We start from the raw sequence: 6,035 nt of genomic DNA, 5'->3' as shown, positions 1-6,035 counted from the left end.
CCCATAATCAGTGGAGTATTCCAGAGGTATGTCCCAAATGTAATGGCAGCCTATTCCCTATATAGTGCACTACTTTTGACCAGGGCATAAGGGTCTGGACAAAAGTAGTGCACTAGAGAATATGGTGCCATTTGGTAAGCATACATGAGACAGCATGGGCATCTGTATGCTGGTGCTGAGGAGGATGTCTAGCAGTGTCTGCAGTAGTGTACTATACTGCATGCACAAACACAGGACAACCAAACACAAACCTGTCTGTAACAACATAATAATGATAAAGAGAGGGAGAGAGAGAGATACAGAGAGAGAGAGATACAGAGAGAGAGAGATACAGAGAGAGAGAGAGAGAGAGAGAGAGATACAGAGAGAGAGAGAGAGAGAGAGAGAGAGAGAGAGAGAGAGAGAGAGAGAGAGAGAGAGAGAGAGAGAGAGAGAGAGAGAGAGAGCGAGAGCGAGAGAAAGAGAATTAACAGAGCTGATTGTCAGATCATTAAAAACACCCTCAGGGTATGTTCAGTACAATTATTGATGATTGGGCAGACAGGTGGAAAATACAGTGGTGACCTGATGGTTGCCTAACTCAGGACTGGTTTAGGGAGACAGAGAGCTGTAATGTTGTCTAACTCAGGGGGTAGTTGTGTAGGGACACAGAGAGCTGTAATGTTGTCTAACTCAGGGGGTAGTGGTGTAGGGAGACAGAGAGCTGTAATGTTGTCTAACTCAGAGGGTAGTGGTGTAGGGAGACAGAGAGCTGTAATGTTGTCTAACTCAGGGGGTAGTGGTGTAGGGAGACAGAGAGCTGTAATGTCTAACTCAGGGGGTAGTGGTGTAGGGAGACAGAGAGCTGTAATGTTGTCTAACTCAGAGGGTAGTGGTGTAGGGAGATAGAGAGCTGTAATGTTGTCTAACTCAGGGGGTAGTGGTGTAGGGTGACAGATATATGTAATGTCTAACTCAGGGGGTAGTGGTGTAGGGAGACAGAGAGCTGTAATGTCTAACTCAGGGGGTAGTGGTGTAAGGAGACAGAGAGCTGTAATGTTGTCTAATTCAGGGGGTAGTGGTGTAGGGAGACAGAGAGCTGTAATGTTGTCTAACTCAGGGGGTAGTGGTGTAAGGAAACAGAGAGCTGTAATGTCTAACTCAGGGGGTAGTGGTGTAGGGAGACAGAGAGCTGTAATGTCTAACTCAGGGGGTAGTGGTGTAGGGAGACAGAGAGCTGTAATGTCTAACTCAGGGGGTAGTGGTGTAGGGAGACAGAGAGCTGTAATATCTAACTCAGGGGGTAGTGGTGTAGGGAGACAGAGAGCTGTAATGTTGTCTAACTCAGGGGGTAGTGGTGTAGGGAGACAGAGAGCTGTAATGTTATCTAACTCAGGAGGAATAAGGTTTTGAAGTGTCTGTCCTAGATCTAGGAGATATAAGAAAGCTCAGGAAATATTTAAGTTTTTTTCTCGACACATATTTAACCCTTTATTTTTGTTGCCGCAAAACTCCCTCCATACTTCCATTCATTTGTATGGGTTACCTTCAGACGAGTCCCATGACACTTGTGAGGGTTGTAGAGCAAAACAGAGAAAACCATCATGCTCGTAAGAGTCTCATCTTTCCATAGAGTGGTCATAGGCCAAACCGTTTGTAGGCCAAAAGGTTCGGATGCTACAGACGTTTTCGTGAGAAGACCAATTTTTGGGATGTCTCATGGTCTGACAAACATTGCTGTAGCTCGGCCAACTTTCACTGCAGATGCGGAAGGCCGACATAAAGGAATGTGGTGAATTGAGACGCAGCCCATGCAAATATGATATATTTAGCTTAAACTGACAGATTTTGATGGAGATTTTGACGGGTGCGTCAATAGACTCTTAAGGATTAACAATTTATAAAATATGAAAACAACAATAAATTATAAAATGTCTCAAGATGTTCTAAGACTGATGTCTCATTGTATTTCAAAGAGGTGTCTATAGACTGTCTTAAAGAAGTCTTCATTTTCTAAGACATCTTAAGACATGTCTCGAGACGTCTCAAGACATCTTAATTTATATTTCTTAAGATGTCTCAAGACATGTCTTAAGATGTCTCAAGACATGGTGATGTCCAAAGATGATGGATATACTGACAAGTTACATGTCTCTCCGCCCTAACAATGGGAGTCGTTGTCCACAAAGTGGCACGGGAGGCTGTCCAGCTCCCTCCTATCCTTTCTTTGGATTGGTGGATACATCTCATTATTGCAATCCTTTTTTGAATACTTGATAAGGGTTGTTGACATCTACCGCCTGTATTCAATGGAGAGAGATGCTATGCTACTAGCATCATGCCATGAATATGACAACTCTGATATAAAGTGTTTTTTTCTCAAAGTTGCCGGGATGTCACGTATCCTACTTATATCAGTACACTCGTAACAACTTTAAGCATTACGAAACTTATATTAGATCAAATAAACCTCATGTAGCAAATAAGCCATAAATGTTTGTGTTGACCAAATTCGACACTCTTTCATTGACCTCCATACTAAAATTCCTTGCTTGGTGGGCGAAACAACGAAAAAATGCCACCTGCTGGAGTGAGACAGATTTTCCGCCGAGTTGGGCCTCTCTTCGTCTTCGTTTCTGTGATGGCTGGGTACGTAGGTTACTCGTGGGCGTAGTTTTGCGCCAAGTTTGGTGTGGATAAAAAGGACGCCTGGCAGGCAGGCCAAAATTCCATCCCACCAAAACAGGCTGAGATTTCACGCGGTCTTTTCAAACAGCTTTTACACTAAAAGGGCATTATCATAATAATGCTCTAAATTTCACATTATTATTCCAACCCTGTGGAAATATATACTGAACAAAAATATAAACGCAACATGCAACAATTTCAACGATTTTACTGAGTTACAATTAATATAAGTGTAACAGTGTTATATTGGTGATTCCCCTTGCCACTTTATTGTTAAGCCAATGGGTTTTTGGTTTTGTCTTGCCTTCACCTACTCAACATGGCATCTTATTGGCTGGTTGGCGTAGCTTGCTTACGACGGAGGATGTTTCAGTTAGAATCGTCCCAGTGAAGAAGCACCAAACCAGCGTTAAGTTGTTGGTTGCAAAGCACTGTAAGTCAAAAGTGATTTTTATACTCCCAAGTGATGATGTAAATGATGTTATTCGAACATCACACATAAGATGCAGTGTTTTTTGGTGAATATTTGTTGTAGAGAATTCCAGCTACCGGTAATACTAGCTGGCAACTTACTGTGTCTGGTGGGGGGTTTGTATATTTTGTACAGTGCGTGAGTGCAGAGTTGGATGGTGAGCCGTGCATTGCATGACGTGCAATTTTGTGCTGTTCCTATCAGGTACATTGTTAAAGATATTATATTGTAATTGTATTATTTTGGTAACTACATGGCCCAGTGAACAAGCACCAAACCAGCGTGCGTGAGTGCAGAGTTGGATGGTGAGGCGTGCATTGAATGACATGCAATTTTGTGCTGTTCCTATCAGAATAAAGCTCCATGACTGGTGTTACAAGATGGAGTTCGTGTTGGTGATTGATTGTACACAATGCAAGAAGAGTACTGTTACAGTGGTGCCGTGACCGTTCTTCTGGATCAGATCACCCTTCGCTGGATTTCCATCTCAGAACTTCGCCGTGGTTGGTGCAGTTTATGGCAATATCGCATTTCGCCACAAGAGGGCGCTTACATTTTTATTAGTGTGTTGATTTCCAATTGTTAAGATGGAAGGTGTTGGGAGAGGTAGGGGTTTCCTGACATTTAATCTGTCACCATGTGTTGGTAGGGGTTCAGCCAAAATTCCAGTTGCTTCTACACCTCTGCCTAAACTGGAGGGTTTTGGGAGTTTTGATGATAGCTTACCCATGGAAATGGCCAAAAATGTGTATGAAAGAGTTTTGCCAAATGCAGGTAGTGGGGAGGTCTCCATGGATTTCATAGCAGACATAGTACAGCAGATTGGTCATTCCATTGGGGAGAACATTACCTCCTGTTTGGAGTCAAAGGCAATTGTTGGACATGTTGGTGACAATGTTATGGGAAATGCATGCAGCTCTAGGGGTATGGATGTGTCAGGCCTGAACCTGGTATTGAAGTCTGATATCAGGGAACCGGTGTACTTTCGGGGGGATGGCTCTGAAAAGTGCACAGTGCATGAGTGGGAGGATATGGTCATGGTTTACATGCATAAGAGGGGCATATCTGTGATGGACCAAGCAGATGAGGTTATGGGTAGGCTTATGGGAAGGGCCCGTGATGTTGTTAAAGTGGGCATACGCAGCAATCCCTCCGTTGATTTATCCAAAGGCCCGAGTCCCACCTTTGACATACTGAAACAACATTTTAGTGACACTGCTTTTTCAAGCATGCCCCTCGCTGACTTTTATGCCACATTACCTCTGACTGATGAACAACCATTCGACTATTGGCTCAGACTGAACAGGGCTATGGAGGTTGCTGAAGATTGTCTAAAGAGACAGAAAAAAAGTGTTGAAGACCCATCTCGTGAGCTCACAGTCATGTTCATCAAACATTGCCCTAACGCCGAACTGTCGCTTATCTTTAAGTGCAAACCATTACAGCAGTGGACCGCTGCAGATGTTCATGAGAGGTTGGATGAATACAGGAGGGAGCAGAGGTACTCTCACTTATCCAAGGTGACCCCAGCCATCGCAACAATGAAGCAGGAAGTTGATGCTGTCATGCCAATCACCATGCCTGCTGTGAGGCCCCACATGGAAGTACCTAATGCGTTGCCTTCTCCAGCCCAGACTATTCAGGGCTCAGCTGAGCCAATGGAACGTATCCTTGCAATGCTGGAGCGTGTACTGGAGCAGAGGCCACAACAAGTCTGACCGTAAGTTCCAAAAAGAGAATAGGAGCAAATTGAAGTCTAATGGGCCATGTAACGTGTGCAGGGATGCTGGACATGATACTTACTTTCACTGCAGGGCCAATCACCTCTGCTTTCTTTGTCATGTAGCTGGCCACGCACGCTCTCAGTGCCCCAAGGCCGCAGCTCTGAGCACAGCTGGTGGAGTCCCTACAGTAATCACTGCTCAGCTCCCGGGAAACTAGTAGGCCTGCATGTAGAAGGGGAGAGTGTTGGGCCTTTTGTAGAGTCCCCATCAGTGAGAGCTGTTGATTTGGAGTCTGTATATAAAAGTGTTTGTGACGAAATGGAGACTGAGAAGAGTATCATAACGCAGAACACACAGAGACTTTCCCCATATGATGATTTATTCTATGCCAAGGTGTTAATAGGAGGAGAAGTAGAAGTGAGAGCTATGCTTGACAGTGGGTCCATGGCTTGTACATTGAGCTCTAGGGTCTTAACTGAACTGTTGCATGCAGGAGTGTTGGAAAGTCCATCATTGAGTCCTACAGAGGTAGTCTTGGTTGGTTGTGGTGGGTTGAAGACGAGGCCTTAGGGAGAATGTGAGCTGGAGATGGAGGTGTACGGCTGTAGAGTTGCTGTGCCTACACTGGTGGTTGAAGGCCAGAGTGATGACCTCATCTTGGGCAGCAATCTCCTAAAGCACTTAATTCGCCACCTGAAGACTAATGGAGATCTCTGGAAGAGGGTTTATACTCCTGTGTGTGATGGGGGTGAGAAGAGCAAGCTAATCAACATGATGGCTAATGTGGAGAGATGGAGAGACAGTGAAGTACCTGACAAAGTTGGAACTGTGAGACTAAAAGGGGCTGTGACTCTAGAGCCTATGCAGGAGCACTTAGTCTGGGGCAGACTACGAAACACTCAGAATCTATCAGCGGGCAGTGCTGTTCTCATTGAGCCCAGCAGTTCAAGGTCAACACCAAGGTCAATCCTGGTAGGGAGGACAGTAGCTCTATTGCGGGGGGATGGGTGGCTCCCTGTTAGAGTGATAAACCCTTCTCAGAAGACAGTGACATTAAGACGAAACGCCACTCTAGCCGATGTCTTTCCTTGCATGGCTCTAGAGGACTTTGACTGTTCGTTTGTGAATGATGATTCATCAGCAGCTTTTCAGCAGCAAGTGCAGAGAACGGC

Source organism: Coregonus clupeaformis, chromosome 6, assembly GCF_020615455.1.
Source record: "Coregonus clupeaformis isolate EN_2021a chromosome 6, ASM2061545v1, whole genome shotgun sequence".
NCBI lineage: Eukaryota > Metazoa > Chordata > Actinopteri > Salmoniformes > Salmonidae > Coregonus > Coregonus clupeaformis.
Note: the sequence above shows the minus strand (reverse complement) of the source record.